The sequence below is a fragment of the Chlorocebus sabaeus genome, chromosome 2 (genome assembly GCF_047675955.1).
Source record: "Chlorocebus sabaeus isolate Y175 chromosome 2, mChlSab1.0.hap1, whole genome shotgun sequence".
Lineage (NCBI taxonomy): Eukaryota > Metazoa > Chordata > Mammalia > Primates > Cercopithecidae > Chlorocebus > Chlorocebus sabaeus.
The window spans coordinates 33,279,502-33,296,447 of record NC_132905.1 but is presented as its reverse complement, the minus strand read 5'-3'; the positions used below and the strand labels follow the sequence as shown (position 1 = coordinate 33,296,447).

At 49.2% G+C, this 16,946-nt stretch overlaps 1 long non-coding RNA gene across 1 annotated transcript; it reads right to left on the bottom strand.

The window, feature by feature from the left end:
- Nucleotides 1-7,055: 7,055 nt before the first annotated feature.
- Nucleotides 7,056-11,945, bottom strand: LOC119621457 (uncharacterized). The gene is made up of 3 exons (XR_012089591.1): nt 11,236-11,945; nt 9,126-9,176; nt 7,056-7,153 (listed from the first exon to the last, which is right to left on the bottom strand). It is a non-coding gene; the product is annotated as an uncharacterized lncRNA (long non-coding RNA).
- Between the last annotated feature and the right edge of the window lie 5,001 nt (nt 11,946-16,946).

The window sequence follows — 16,946 nt, the reverse complement described above, 5'->3', positions numbered from 1 at the left end:
TGGAAGTGCTCCACCAGGACCCCTGCCACATGTGCCTCTTGGTGCAGGGAGGGGAAGAGAGCAGGTCGTGTCCGATGTGGGTGTGTCTGTGTGCAATGGCTGCTTGTATCCTTGTGTGTTGTGTATCTGCTCAGCAAACACCTGCGGTTAACTGAGTGCCCAAGTGATTCTTCTGATCACGTACAGCCCTGGAGGAAGTGCAGGAGATGGCCTTCTCTTTTTGCCTTGCGGGGTCCAATTCCCCAGGATCACTTTGTCCTGTGGCCAAGAATGATCCTGGGCAAAACAGCACATTTAACCCAAGTTGGATTTCAACTCAACACTTTCCCATTGTGCCTCCCTCTCATCCCAAATGTGCCAAATACTTCTAATCTTAGTATTTATTCTTTGTCTGTCAGGTCCTGTTCTCTATGAGTGAATATCCTAATGACCACAATAAAATCAGTTCCCTTTTTGGGGACTGACCTTTGCTGAGAACTGTCTCTATGAATGCTGTCTTGCTGCAAAACTTCACCTCTGGATAAAGCGGCTGTGCTCCTTCTGGGTGTCTGCATCGGGGCTGCTGAGGCACCGCTGAGAACGCACCACACAGCTGACTACGCTGCTGAGCATATCTCATTACCAGACGCACGTCCCTTTCAAGGATGCCAGGCCATTAGGGCTGCATTGCCACCTTGATGGACACTGGGGATTAATGCCTGTGTGTCCTTGTTCCATTAAAAAGTTTGAAGTTTTCTGGGTGCGGTGGCTCACGCCTGTAATCCCAGCACTTTGGGGAGGCCAAGGTGGGCAGATTACGAGGTCAGGAGATCGAGACCATCTTGACCAACATGGTAAAACCCCGTTTCTACTAAAATACAAAAAAGTAGCCAGGCGTGGTGGTGGCGGCTGTCATCCCAGCTACAGGGGAGGCTGAGGCAGGAGAATGGCATGAACCCGGGAGGCGGAGCTTGCAGTGAGCTGAGATCCGGCCACTGCACTCCAGCCTGGGCGACAGAGCGAGACTCCGTCTCAAAAAAAAAAAAAAAAAAAAGTTTGAAGCTTGATTTTATGAGTTACTGGTATAATGGTAACTATATTAATTTCATATAGTTTAATTTTGTTTTCTCCCGACTTTGAAAGAAATTGACACTCTTTCATAGGCCTGTAAGTTTCCTGGTCAGTGTACCCACCCTGCCCATGGCTTAGGGGTCCTAGCAGCAAGCCTGTTTGTGACTGGCCCCTACACTCTCCCACTCTGCCCTGAGATCTCCCTGCACAGAGGGTAGAGCTGGAGATCTCCATGTCCCAGGGTGGCTCCCAGGTCATCACTGCCCAGCATGTCTGTCTGCTGATAGGACTCTGTGCTCTCTTAACTCCTTTTTTTTTTTTTTTTTTTTTTGAGACGGAGTCTGGCTCTGTCTCCCAGGCTGGAGTGCTGTGGCCGGATCTCAGCTCACTGCAAGCTCCGCCTCCCGGGTTCACGCCATTCTCCGGCCTCAGCCTCCCGAGTAGCTGGGGCTACAGGCGCCCGCCACCTCGCCGGGCTAGTTTTTTTGTATTTCTTAGTAGAGACGGGGTTTCACCGTGGTAGCCAGGATGGTCTCGATCTCCTGACCTCGTGATCCACCCGTCTCGGCCTCCCAAAGTGCTGGGATTACAGGCTTGAGCCACCGCGCCCGGCCCCTCTCTTAACTCCTTAATGGAGTTCCTGGAATTGGAGGGAAGCGCTTCTCACCAGAAACCTAATTGTGTCGGTTTATCTTTTTTTTTTTTTTTTTTTTTTTTTGAGACGGAGTCTCCCTGTGTCACCCAGGCTGGAGTGCAGTGGACGGATCTCAGCTCACTGCAAGCTCCGCCTCCCGGGTTTACGCCATTCTCCGGCCTCAGCCTCCCAGTAGCTGGGACTACAGGCGCCCACCACCTCGCCCGGCTAGTTTTTTGTATTTTTTAGTAGAGACGGGGTTTCACCGTGTTCGCCAGGATGGTCTCGATCTCCTGACCTCGTGATCCACCCGCCTCGGCCTCCCAAAGCGCTGGGATTACAGGCTTGAGCCACCGCGCCCGGCCGGTTTATCTTTCATTTGAAACAAATGATCAAAGTGATAACGTTTTCTATGTCTGTCTCTGGTCACTTAAAAACAAAACAGCAGGGAGTCTCCCTGACAGCCCAGGAGAACAGGAAGGCAGCCCTGGGGTAACCTGTCAAGGTTCAGATCATGACCCCCAGCACCGGCCACAGCTGGGTGACATCCTCATTCCCCAGGGGACAGGCGATCCCCTCCTCACCCTACAGCTCAGACCCCAGGATCGGCCCCAATCCCCGTGTTCTGAGTTCTTCCTACTTCCCCTTTCCATCCTGGTCTATCCCCAGCCAGCTCTGAAGGAGGCCAGCCCTGTGGGACAGGAAGGGGTCCAGCCTGAGACCCGACCTGAGCCGGGAGGGAGCGCTTGTCCTGCTCTGGCCCCTGTGTCGAGTCCCCTCTTACCCGGCAGGTGGTGACTCCCTATCTGCGGAGGCTCCCCCGCCAACGCCGAGTCCCCACCGGTCTGTCCTCCAGGGCCCGGTGCAGGAGCACCCTTTGCCCCTGGGTGGCCTGACCCTGCTGACCACGGGGTCACCTCCCTGACCACCAATACTCTGCCAACTGCCCCCTGAGTGACCAAGACAGCTCAGTCTAAATTCCCGACTACCCAGGGTGACCCAATAGTCCCGACTCCCCAAGACAGGGACCCTGAGACAAGGGCTTCGTCGTCAGTTCCTCCAGGAACCAACTGCCGGGAGATTCTGATTGGCTGAGCCACGTGTCCACGTGACCGACCAAAACCGGCCACCAGGGTCTCCCAACTGCCTGTCAAATGCACAGCCCTGTGGGGTCCCCAGAGAGGAAGAGCCGAGGAGGAGGCCGGGCCGGGGGCTAGGCGGCTTCCTCCATGGACACTTTAATCCGCCTCACTTTTTTTTTTTTTTTTTTTTTTTTTTTTTTTGAGACAGAGTCTTTGCTCTGTCGCCCCGGCTGGAGTGCAGTGGCACGAACTCGGCTCACTACAAGCTCCGCCTCCCGGGTGTACGCCATTCTCCTGCCTCAGCCTCCCGAGTAGCTGGGACTACAGGCGCCCGCCACCTCGCCCGGCTAGTTTTTTGTATTTTTTTTTTAGTAGAGACGGGGTTTCACCGTGTTCGCCAGGATGGTCTCGATCTCCTGAGCTTGTGATCCGCCCGTCTCGGCCTCCCAAAGTGCTGGGATTACAGGCGTGAGCCACCGCGCCCGGCCTCCACCTCACTTTTTAATCTTTTTTTTGTCCAGCAGCTTCACTAAGTTATAATTAACACACTATGTAATTCGCCCATTTAAAATGTGCACTGGGCCCGGCGCGGTGGCTCACGCCTGTAATCCCAGCACTTTGGGAGGCCGAGGGGGTGGGGTGGGGGGTGCGGGTCACCTGAGGTCATGAGTTCAAGACCAGCCTGGCCAACATGGCGAAACTCCGTCTCTATTAAAGATACAAAAACTATCCAGGCATAGTGGTGCGTGCTTGTAATCCCAGGTACGCGGGAGGCTGAGGCAGGAGAATCGCTTGAGCCTAGGAGATAGAAGTTGCCGTGAGCCGAAAGTGGACCACTTTACTCTAGCCTGGGTGACAGAGTGAGACCTTGTCTCTAAAATAAAATGAAATAAAATAAAGAGAATATACACTGGTTCTTAGTATATTCACAGAATTGTGCGATCATCGGCACCGTCTAATATGAGAACATTTTCTATATATATATGTAGAGAAAGGGGTCTTGCCATGTTGTCCAGTCTGGTCTTGAACTCTTGAGGTGAAACTATCCTCCTCCTTCAGCCTGTGCAATACCTATGCATAGGTGCAAGTATCCGTATTACAGGCATGAGATGCCTCACCTGGCCCAGAACTTAGTTTTTTACTGAAAAATATTCCCTTGTATGCATATACGGTATTTATCCAGTCATCAGCTGATGGACTTTTGAACTGTTTCCACTTTTGTTTATTATGAATAAAGCTGCTATGAGCATTTTTGTACAAGATTGTGTAGATTTATGTTTTCATTTCTGCTTATACATGTAGGAGTATAATTTCTCCGTCAAAGTATAACTCTGTTTAATTTTTGAGAGGAATTGCCAACCTGTTTTCCCTTTTTTTTTTTTTTTTCAGAGACGGGGTCTCACTCTGTCAACGAGGCTGGAGTGCAGTGGCACAAACACCACTCACTGTAGCATCGACCTCCTGGACTCAAGTGACCCTCCAGTCTCAGCTCCCTAAGTAGCTGAGACTACAGGAACACGCCACCATGCCTGCAGAACTTTTTGTTTGTTTTTTATTTGTTTTGTTTTTGTAGAGACAGGGTTTCATCATGTTGCCCAGGCTGCTCTCGAACTCCTGACCTCAGGCAATCTGCCCATCTTGGCCTCCCAATTGCTGGGATTCCAGGCACGAGACACCGCACCTGGCCGCCAACCTGTTTTCTAAAGTGGCTGCACCATTTCACATTCCCACCACCAGTGATGAGGGTTTTTTCCTCCATCCTTGCCAACACTTGTTCTTATCTGTAGATTTTATCACTTAAGGGTATAAGGTGGCATCTCATTGTGCGTTTGATTTGCCTTTCCCTAATGACTAATGGTGTTGAGCATCATGTCATGTGATTATTGGCAATTTGTATATTATCTTTGGAGAAATGTCCATGCAAATTTTTCACTCATTTTTCACTTGGGTTATTTTTCTTTGGTTGAGTTGTAAGATACAAGTCCCTTATGAGATAAACAAGTTGCCAGGTTTTTCTCCCATCCTATGGCTTGTCATTTTACTTTCTGGGTGGTGTTCTTTGAAGTCAAATTTTTAAAATTTTGGTGAAATCCAATTTTGTTTTTGTCACTTGTACTTTTTTTTCTTTTTTTTTTTTTTTTGAGATAGGGCCTCATTCTGTCACATAGGCTGGAGTGCAGTGGTGCAATCATGGCTTACTGTAGCCTAGAACTCCTCAGCTTAAGTGATCCTCCCTCCTCAGCCTCCAAAGTAGCTGGAGTAGCAGGGACTGAAGGCACACGTCACCACGCCTAATTTTTTTATTTTGTTTTGTAGACACAGGGTCCCCTTATGTTGCCCAGACTGGTCCAAACTCCTGGGATCCTCCCGCTTTTGCCTCCCAAATTGCTGGGATTACAGGTGTGACCCACCATGCTCGGCCACTTTTACTTTTGGTGTCATATTTAAGAAATCGTGGCTGGGCGCAGTGGCTCACGCCTGTAATCCTAGCACTTTGGGAGGCCAAGGTGGGCACATCACCTGAGGTCGGGAATTGGAGACCAGCCTGACCAACGTGGAGAAACCTCGTCTCTACTAAAAATACAAAATTAGCCAGGCATGGTGGCACATGGGACTTTGTAGCTCTGCGTGAAACCACACTTTCCCCTACGGCTCTCTCAAAATGGGAATGTTTTCTTCCCTGTGCTTTTTGAATATCCATGGGCTTGAGGAGGGGTGGGTGGGGTGAGTGTCTTTTCTGCCGGTTGTTGATGCTTTCCTGGAACATTCTCCCTCCTTCCCATGAAAAATGGTTTCTCCCACCACCCTGTGGTTACCTTCATCTACCAAAGCCTGGGTACAAACATTCTTCCTTAGAGATTTCACTTTCTGAATCATTGCCACTTTCTCTAACACTTTCCTGTCCTTGGTGATATCAGTATCTTTGTAAATAACATTTCCAAAATACTGACCTCTCAGTTTCCTGCCAGTGATCCTGTCATCTCCCCAGTCTTTCATTCCCACGGTCATATCCCAGAGCTGTCCTGTCAAATAGCGACACCCTTTCCATAACAGAAATGGCATGCATCACGTTCCACTCCACTGTTCACTCCCTCTGGCACCCTCCCTGCGCTGAGACCACCAGTGCATCCTTCCCAGCTTCTCTGCCCATGGTCCACCACATCTCATGCTCTCACTGACTACCCTGCCAGCTGTAATGAGACTGTCAGCTGCTGGAATCTCTTCCTTGTGTGTGCTCAAGGCCCTTGCCCTGTCTTGGCTCCATCACTTCTCTCTTATTATTTTCATCTCACCTTCAAGTCTGAGTCTGCATCCACACAGTTGAGCCTGGCTGGGGAGAGCAAGCAGCACCTAAGGTCCCCTCATGGTCATGGCCACTAACTGGTCTCAGTTGGCCCCAAATCTTTGACAGTTCCCTTCAACCTCCCATTCTCCTAGATGCTATTTTACTATCCGTAAAAGGACACAAAAGACCTCCACTTTGCTAAATTCATTTTTCCCCTAAATACATCACTTAGGAAAGTTAACGATACCCTGTTTTCTTGATTTGTAAGAGAGAGATAATGTTGAATATAACTTTACATAACTTAGGTAAATCACGTACCAAAAGTCTGCTTGTCAAAAATTAGAGATGCTGGCTGAGCACGGTGGCTCACACCTGTAACCCTAGCACTTTGGGAGGCCAACGTGGGTGGATCATTTGAGCCCAGGAGTTTGAGAATAGTCTGGGCAACATGGTGAAACCTGGTCTCATTAATTTAAAAACAATTTAAAAAATTACAGATGTTAGGCCTGGCGTGGTGGCTCATGCTTGTAAACCCAGTGCTTTGGGAGGCCCAGAGGGTCACCTGAGGCCAGAAGTTCAAGACCAGTTTGGGCAACAAAGCGAGACTCTGTCTCTACAAAAAAAAAAAAAAAAATTTAAAACTATAGGTGCTTGCCTATAGACTTAGGTACCCAGGAGGCTGAGGTGGAAGGATCGCTTGAGCCCAGAAGTTTGACACTGCAGTGATCCGTGATTGCACCACTATATTTCTGCCTGGGCAACAACAACAACAACAAAAAAATCACATGCCAAATATGCTCTGATAGGAGTTGGGTTTTTCCACCAAAAAGAAAAAGAAAAAAAAATAAAAGGTCAGGCACAGTTGCTCACGCTTGTAATCCCAGCACTTGGGGAGGCCAAGGAGGGCGGATCCCCTGAGGTCTGGAGTTTGAGACCAGCCTGACCATGGAGAAACCCCATCTCTACTAAAAATACAAAATTAGCCAGGCGTGGTGGTGCATACCTGTAATCACAGCTACTTGGGAGGCTGAGACAGGAGAATTGCTTGAACACGGGAGGTAGAGGTTGTGGTGAGCCGAGATTGCACCATTGCACTCCAGCCTGGGCAACAAGAGAGAGACTCTGTCTCAAAAAAAAAAAAAAAAAAAAAAAAAGAGAGAGAGAGAAAGCTCTGCCTGTTTACCCGATCCTAAGCTGAATGTTGCTAAGCTGAGTGTTGCATCTGTGCCTGAGCTGGGTGGGTAAGCGTGAACTGCTGAGCCTGGGGTGATGGGTAAGCGTGAACTGTTGTGCCTGAGCTCGGTGGGTAAGCATGAACTACTGAGCCTGAGCGGGGTGGGTAAGCATGAACTGCTGAGCCTGGGGTGGTGGGTAAGCGTGAACTGCTGAGCCTGAGCTGGGCGGGTAAGCATGAACTGCTGAGCCTGGGGTGCTGGGTAAGCCTGAACTGCTGAGCCTGAGCTGTGCGGGTAAGCATGAACTGCTGAGCCTGAGCTGGGTGGGTAAGTGTGAACTGCTGAGCCTGGGGTGCTGGGTAAGCCTGAACTGCTGAGCCTGAGCTGTGCGGGTAAGCATGAACTGCTGAGCCTGAGCTGGGTGGGTAAGCGTGAACTGCTGAGCCTGGGGTGCTGGGTAAGCATGAACTGCTGAGCCTGGGGTGCTGGGTAAGCGTGAACAGCTGTGCCTGAGCTGGGCGGGTAAACGTGAACTGCTGAGCCCGAGCTGGGCGGGTAAGCGTGAACTGCTGTGCTTGAGCTGGGCGGGTAAGTGTGAACTGCTGTGCCTGAGCTGGGCGGGTAAGCGTGAACTGCCGAGACTGAGCTGGGTGGGTAAGCGTGAACTGCCGAGACTGAGCTGGGTGGGTAAGCGTGAACTGCTGAGCCTGGGGTAGTGGGTAAGTGTGAACTGCTGTGCCCGAGCTGGGCGGGTAAGCGTGAACTGCTGAGCCCGAGCTGGGTGGGTAAGCGTGAACTGCTGTGCCCGAGCTGGGCGGGTAAGCGTGAACTGCTGAGCCTGGGCTGGGTGGGTAAGCGTGAACTGCTGAGCCTGGGGTGCTGGGTAAGCGTGAACAGCTGTGCCTGAGCTGGGAGGGTAAGCGTGAACTGCTGAGCCCGAGCTGGGCGGGTAAGTGTGAACTGCTGTGCCCGAGCTGGGCGGGTAAGCGTGAACTGCTGTGCCCGGGCTGGGCGGGTAAGCGTGAACTGCTGAGCCCGGGCTGGGCGGGTAAGCGTGAACTGCTGAGCCTGGGCTGGGTGGGTAAGCGTGAACTGCTGAGCCCGGGCTGGGTGGGTAAGCGTGAACTGCTGAGCCTGGGGTGCTGGGTAAGCGTGAACAGCTGTGCCCGAGCTGGGAGGGTAAGCGTGAACTGCTGTGCCTGAGCTGGGCGGGTAAGCGTGAACTGCTGTGCCCGGGCTGGGCGGGTAAGCGTGAACTGCTGTGCCCGGGCTGGGCGGGTAAGCGTGAACTGCTGTGCCCGGGCTGGGCGGGTAAGCGTGAACTGCTGAGCCCGGGCTGGGCGGGTAAGCGTGAACTGCTGAGCCCGGGCTGGGCGGGTAAGCGTGAACTGCTGAGCCCGGGCTGGGCGGGTAAGCGTGAACTGCTGTGCCCGGGCTGGGTGGGTAAGCGTGAACTGCTGAGCCCGGGCTGGGTGGGTAAGCGTGAACTGCTGTGCCCGGGTTGGGTGGGTAAGCGTGAACTGCTGAGCCCGGGCTGGGTGGGTAAGCGTGAACTGCTGAGCCCGGGCTGGGTGGGTAAGCGTGAACTGCTGAGCCTGCGGTGGTGGGGAGGACCTGGATTCCCTGTGGCTGTTCTGTCTAGATGAGAAAGATGCACAGCAAAGAGACTGCGGCCGATAATCTTATGACCTTTTTTCTGATAATAAATTTCTAATTACTGTTCTCACTAATTCCAAGCTAAGGGCTATTCTCAATTGATGTAGGATTGAGCATATACATAATCATATAACCGAGACTTCAGCAGTAAAAGCTGAGACACATGCGCGGGCTAGAGGGAGCCTTGTGTGCCGGAGGAGTGTGGGCCACCAGGAAAGCGGGCTCTCTCTGCCTCTACTCACTGTGCGTTCCATTGCCAAGATTCCTGAAGTTCTAATCCTTTCTTTCCCCATCTGTAAAATGAGGATAATAATCACTATGTCAGATGGCTACAGTAAAGTTTAATGTGACCATGCATGTAAGGCATTGATATTGTGCCCAATGTCGTCTAAATTTTCAGGAAATAAATAGCAACAATTATGACACATGCAAGCCATGAACCCAAGTCAGTCATCTGCGCTGAACAAACCCTTTCATCGAGTATCATTGACTTCTGGCTTCAGGTGTAACATATACACTCTTTACCAAAAGGTGAAGAATTCTGGCCACGCTCAGTGGCTCATGACTGTAATCCCGGACCTTTGGGAGGCTGAAGCGGGAGGATCGTTTGAGCCCAGCAGTTCAAGAATAGCCTGGGCAACATAGTGAGACCCTGTCTCTATTATAACTAAATACATACATACATACATACATACTTACATACATACATACATAAGGTTTTTTTTAAAAAGGTGAAGAATTCTGAACTACATAATTTCCTGTTACCCTTTGGATCTCTTCATCTACCTCAGAAATGCTGTGTGTGTTTGCAACACACTATCATAGAAACAGGCATCATAACCTTTTAAGTGTAGGGCTTTCCAGGGTGGCAGGGGCGCTACTAGAGAGCAGATTAATTGCTGTCATCTCAGTGGGCAGGAGCTTGAAATGCTGTATGCGTGTGCTGCCATCTTGTGGTGTCTTGGGGGAACATGTGTCTGATTATTCTGGAGTCGCTAGCTGACTGGGTGACTTCTAACCTTTTTGAGCAGGATTACATGTTACATGTTACATACATACACATGGTACATAGGCACCCATAAATCCATACCAAAAATGGTGTTCCAGACAATGGGTTATTTCACCCATCAAATTATTTACAGGTTGCTCTCAGTGTAGGAGAAGGGAGGACAAGGCACACCCGTGTCTAAGGAGGAAACACATGCCCCTTAGCAGGCCCAGGAGGCTGTCCTGTGGAGGGAGGCCCTGTTTGCTAACTGCTTCCAAGGGAAGCAGATCTGGGAAACCGAAGGCCTTAGAGATTCAGCTCAAGATGTACCCAACTCAGTTCTGCTGGTGTGCCAGCACTGCTCGTCCCCAGTCCCTCAACACATACCTTACTCATTCTCTGGAAAGGTACACACATTCCAAGTAAGAGTGTGGCAGTGCCAGTCCCCAGGCTGCTCTGGACATTCACACACTGAAGGGCATTGGGGTTGTGTCCAGTTTGGGGCTACTCTGCATAAATCGGCTATAAACACTTGTGCACAGGCTTTTGTGTGAACTAAGTTCTCATTTCTGTTGGCTAATTCCGAGAACAGTTAGTACTAGGTCACATGGTAGTTGCATGTTTAGCTTTTCTTTTTTTTTTCCGCCCAGGCTGGAGTGCAGTAGCGCTATCACTGCCCTTCTCTCAGGTACTTGATTCCGGAAACTGACTCTCAACCTGCCTTTGCCTACCTCTCAGTCTCAGAGGAACCCCTTCGTTGAGTCTTTTCCTCCTTCTAGCTTCTGCATTTCTCTCACACCATCTCACCTCCGCCTGTCCATCATGAGCCTATTCTATTCCCTGTCCTAAGTTTGCACAAGAAAAAAACCTGAGGCTCAGATTGGGTAACACAGCCACAGGTTGACAGCCCAGATGTGATGAGCAGGAACAGAGAGAGCAGAGTCCCCGGGTGAATGGTCAGGCCTTGGGGACTTCAACAAGGAAAGGTGAGGTGCTGAGGCCTGGGGCTCTGAACCTGAGGAGTATAGGACACTGGGAGGACAGCAGGTGGAGTCATGGCTAAGGGAGCTGAGAACATTCCTGTATCCTTGATTCTAGCACTAGGATCAACTCCAGGAAGACACACGTGGGCCCTGTCAATGGAAAACTTTGTGCTGGTGGGGTGTCCTAGAAGGGAGCAGGACAATGGGGAGGAGGGTCTCTCAGTCCCTGTGTGACAGGCGTTGGGTGATGGTCAGGAAAGAGGTTACTTTCTATCATTTTGATTTCTTGTTCAGATTTTGCATGAATTGAATAGTCAGTTTCTAGGAGGTTTTATTTCAGGAAATGGCAGCCTCATTCCCTGGGCTGTCCCCTGTACCTACCCCTCAGGATGCCATTTTCTTTCCTTTTCTTTTCCTTTTTTTTTTTTTTTTTTTTGAGACAGAGTTTCACTCTTGTTGCCCAGGCTGGAGTGCGATGGCGCGATCTTGGCTCACTGCAACCTCCGCCTCCCAGGTTCAAGCGATTCTCCTCCCTCAGCCTCCAAGTATGTTGCCTAGAATGAAAGAATGACCTGGAGAGAAGTACAAAAATCATACGAAAAGAAGAATTGAAAAGAAAAGGCAAAACGAGGTTTATGGAGTACATTCACCACCGAGTACGCTCACCGAGTATGTTGCATGAGAATCCCTTGAACCTGAGAGGCAGAGGTTGCAGTGAACTGAGTTTGTGCCACTGCACTACAGCCTGGGTGAAATAGCAAGATTCTGTCTCAAAAAAAATATTGTGGCCAGGTGCGGTGACTCACACCTGTAATCCCAGCACTTTGGGAGGCCGAGGCAGGTGGATCACGAGGTCAGGAGTTTGAGATCAGCCTGGCCAACATGATGAAACCCCGTCTCTACCAAAAAAGACAAAAATTAGCCGGGCATGGTGGCATGCATCTACAATCCCAGCTACTCGGGAGGCTGAGGCAGGAGAACTGCTTGAACCCTAGAGACAGAGGTTGCAGTAAGCCGAGATCGCGCCACTGCACTCCAGCCTGGGCAACAAGAGCAAGAGCAAGAACAAGACTCCATTAAAAAAAAAAAAAAAAAAAAAAAAAAAGTTGGTTTTATTGGCCGAGCACAGTGGCGCACACCTGTAATTCTAGCACTTTGGGAGGCTGAGGCAGGTGTATCGCTTGAGTCTAGGAATTTGAGACCAGCCTGGGCAATGTGGCAAAACCCCATCTCTACAAAAAATATGAAAATTAGCCAGGCATGGTGGCATGTGCCTGTAGACCCAGCTACTCGTGGGTTTGAGGTGGTAGGATTGCGAGAGTCCAGGAGGTCGAGGCTGCAGTGAGCTGTGATCATGCCACTGCACTCCAGTCTGGGTGACAGTGAGACCTGGTCGCTGAAAAAAAAAAAAAAAAAAAAAAAAGACAAACCCCAACTGTCCTGCAGTCTCTTCAGTGCTCTGGGGCAGGAACATAACTGACTTGGCAAGGACAGGCTGTGGTTCAGGGAAGGCCACTCAGAAACTAGGTGGTCAGAATCCTGAGTGGGGTACAGGGGTGGAAGGGGAGAGAGCTTTTGTTTGTAAGAGTCTGATCAAACTATAACACTGATCATTCTTGGCACCAGCTACATTTTCATCTGCATAGAGGGAATCAGGCTGAGCGAATAGGTTAGTTTGGCTCAAGGAAGAAACTGGTCTGGGTAATGTAAGGATGAGAGTAATTCAAGGCTATTGTAATTCAAGGCTATTGTTCCTGGGTTTTTTTTGTTGTTGTTTTTTTTTTTGGCCGGCGGAGGCGGGGTGGTGGTGCGGGGGGCGGGGGGGTGGATGGAGTTTCACTCTTATTGCCCCGTGCAGTGATGAGATCTTGGCTCACTGCAACCTCCGCCTCTCAGGTTCAAGCAATTCTCCTGCCTCAGCCTTCCGAGTAGCTGGGGTAGCCTGCCACCACGCCTGGCTAATTTTCTTTATATATTTAGTGGAGATGGAGTTTCGCCATGTTGGCCAGGCTGGTCTTGAACTCCTGACCTCAAGTGATCCACCCGCCTCAGCCTCCCAAAGTGCTAGGATTACAGGCGTGAGCCACCGTGCCCGGCCCAAGACAATTGTTCTTAGAGGTAGAGAAGAGGACCTCCCCTTTCTCTTGGGGTGTGCCGGCCCCAGGTATGGACCTGGCACCAGCAGAAACAGTGATTGGGGTTTGAGCAGCAATACGGCCTCATGCTTACTCCTGGGGTTCTCTATGGCAGGGTATCACCAGAGGTTCAAGAGAGTGTCCTAAGTATCAGTATCATACACTTCCAACCACTAAGTGACACAATGATGACCTCTAAAGACCAACCACCCATCTAGCATCAGGCTAGGTGCTATATACCAATCTCTAACCCACACCATAACTGCCAATTTGAGACTATTACTGCATTTTCCAGAAAAAGAGACTTAGGCCAGGCATGGTGGCTCATGCCAGTAATCCCAGCACTTTGGGAGGCTAAGGCAGGAGGATCACTTGAGCCCAGGAGTTCCAGACCAGACTGGGTAACATGGCAAAACTCCATCACTACAAAAATTTTTCTAAAATTAGCTGGGCATGGTGGCATGCACCTACAGTTGCAGCTACTTGGGAGGCTGAGGCAGGAGGATGGCTTGAGCCCCGGGCGTCAAGGCTGCAGTGAACTGTGATCATGCCACTGCAGTCCAGCCTGGGTGACAGAGTGAGATCCTGTCTCAGAGAGAGAGAGGGAGATTGAGAGACTGACGCTCAAACCGATAGATTCACACAGGTGGAGGCAGGATTCCAATGTATTGCATGCTGCAGCCGTTGAGCTTCATGAGGGGGTAACCACGTGCTCACCACTGAGCCTCCAGAGCCCAGCCATGACTTGGTGAAATTCTGTCTAGTAGGTATCTCTGCATTATGTAAAATCATGAGCAATTTCTGTACCCCAAATAGTGCCCCACAGGGAAACTGGGAACTCAACAATACAAGCTATAGCACTTCTCTGCCCATACTTGACCTCGTCCAGGACAGGATTCACTGTGAGAGTCATTGCAAAGGAGTCATAGCTTCTGCATTTTTGGCATCAATAGTCATTGGTTTCCTTATTTCCTAATGTTTCCCAAACTTAAAAAAAAAATACTTTTTTTAATATATAAACATTTTGGGGACTCCTCTTTGAGCCAAAGTCATCTCACTAAGACTCTACCAATGTGCTAGTGGAGTTGTTAGTCCAGACTCCACACACTTCGGTCACAACCATGAAATGCTTTCAGAGGGAAAGATGGGTGGCACACACCTGTAGTCCTAGCTAGGCGTGGTGACATGGCCTGTAGTCCCAGATACTTGTGGGGCTGAGGTGGGAGGACTGTCCAACACATGGACATTGAAGAATCTTCCAGGACCCACCTACCAATTCCCAGAAGAAACCAGCTGAGAATTTATGTGCCATGTGCATCTCTGGGATATTTCCTAAGAGAACAGAGGCTGAGGCAAGGTGCACAAATTCTGTATCTCTGGCAGAGCCCTCCACATGAAACTGCCCTTGCAAAATTAGACAGTCAGAGAAATCTGACATAGCTGACTTCATCTTTCCTCTAACCTCCAATCTGTTCTTGGTCATCTCTGGGGACATAAGCCAAACTAACTTTGGGAAACATTTAGTTTATAGTTTAACCTTAGCCTACCATAGCCCTTCCCAAAACTAAATCACCTTTGTAAAACTAATGAAAGTCCGCAAGGTTAGGAGAATGAGAAGAGCCTGAATTCTACTAAGATGTAGGTGTAAAGAATAAACAACCATTGTTCCGGAGATCACAAGATTTGCAACTTCCCCAATTTCTCTTGTATATAACATCGCTATTGTAGAACCTAAGATTGGTCTTTTGAGACTTCTGCATTTCCGACAATTGGCTAATTCCACCCAGACTCATGACTAATGACTAACCAGTCCTCTGGCACCCTCACCCAGAGGCAAACCGTTTTCCATGCCCCTGTGATGGCATCCCCAACCAATCAGTAGCATTCCCTGGTCCCTTGCCCATTCCCTAGTTCCCTGCCCACCAAATTATCCTTGAAAACCCCTAAACTCAAAGCCTTCAGGGAGATCAGTTTGAGTAATAACCACATCTCCTGTGTGGTGGTAGGTCTTGCATCAATTAAACTCTTCACTGCAATGCCGTGGTCTCAGTGAATTGATTTTGTCTGTGCAGTGGGGAGGACGAACCCATCAGGCAATTACAAAAACATACTGGGAGTCTGGGCACCTCTGCCTCCGCTATCCACATGGCCACTTCCTTCTAACATCAAGCCTGGGACATCATCACGCTCATTCCTCCAATCTTGGCCCTTTCCTCAGAACAACCTTGCTGAAAGTCAATGGAGACAGACTCTCACTCCTGTCTCAACTAGAGACACTTGTTGACACAAGAAACCATGCTTCTGAAGATCACTTATAAAGTTGGTTCCTAGAAATGTGGAGACAATTTACCCATTGGGTCTTTTTGTTTTCTTTTCTTTTTTTTTTTTTTTTTTCCTGAGCTGGAGTCTCACTCTATTGCTCAGGACGGAGTGCAGTGGCATGATCTTGGCTCATTACAAACTCTGCCTCCCAGGTTCAAGAGACTCTCCTGCCTTAGCATCCTGAGTAACTGGGATTACAGGCGTGTGCCACTACACCCAGCTAATTTTGTATTTTAGTAGAGACGGGATTTCACCATGTTGACCAGGCTAGTCTCAAACTCTTGACCTCAAGTGATCCACCCACCTCGGCCTCCCGAAGTGCTGGGATTACAGGTGTGAGCCACCGTATGCAGCCTACATCATGCTTTTAATTTGCATTTCCTTAATGGCTAGTGATGTTGAATATCTTATGTGTTTATTGATATATTTTTTTTTTTTGAGACAATATTCTTATATCATCTTCAATGTGATGTATCCTCCTACCTTTTGCTCATTTTTAAACTGAATTTTCTTTTTTTGTTGTTGTTGTTTTATGACAAGGTCTTGCTCTGCCACCCAGGCTGGAGTGCAGTGACACAATCACAGCTCACTACAGTCTTAAATCCTGGGCTCAAGTGATCCTCCCACTTCAGCCTCAGCAGTAGTTGGAACCACGGGCATCACTGCACCTGGCTATTAATGTCAAATTTTCAGAGTTGTCAGACATTTGTTTTGCAAATATTGTATCCCACTTTGTAAACTTATCTTATTTATTTAGAGACAGGGTGTTGCTCTGTTGCCCAGACTGGAGTGCATGGGCACAATCTCAGCTCATTGTAGCCTCAGCCTCCAGGGCTCAAATGATCTTCCCATCTCAGCCTCCAGCGTAGCTGGGACTACAGGCGTGTGCCGTCACACCTAGCTAATTTTTGTACTTTTTTGTAGAGATGAAATTTCACCCTGTTGCCCAGACTGGTCTTGAACTCCTGGACTGAAACAATCTGCCCACCTCAGCCTCCCAAAGTGCTGGGATTACAGGCGTGAGCCACTATGTCTGGCCCTTTTTGTCCTTTTAACAGGTCTTTCATGGAGCAAGTTTTACATTTTTACAAAGTCCAGTTTATTGATCTTTTAATTTTATGAATGGTACTTTTGCTGTCATGTCTGAGAATTCTTTACCAAGCCCTGGGTCCTGAAGATATTCTCTTGTGTTATCTTCTCTTGTTTTTGAGGACAGGGTCTTGCTCTGTTACCCAGGCTGGAGTGCAGTGGCACAATCATGGCTCACTGCAGCCTTGAGCACCTGGGTTCAAGCAATCCTCCTGCCTCAGCCTCCAGAGTAGCTGGGACCACAGGTGTATGCCACCACATTCGGCTAATTTTTAAAATTTTTGTAGTTACGGGATCTTGCTGTGTTGCTCAGGGTGGTCTTCATCTCAAAGTTCTGGGGATTAGAAGTGTGAGCCACCAAACCCAGCCTGTTATCTGCTAAGATTTGGGGTTTTATATTTTAATCTATGATTCATTTTGAGTTAATTCTTGTATAAGGTGTAAAATTTAGGCCAATGTTTGCTCTTGTGGCATTGGATGTCTCATTGCTCCAGCATACTTTTTTTTTTTTTTTTTTTTTTTGAGGCTGGGTCTCGCTCTGTCGTC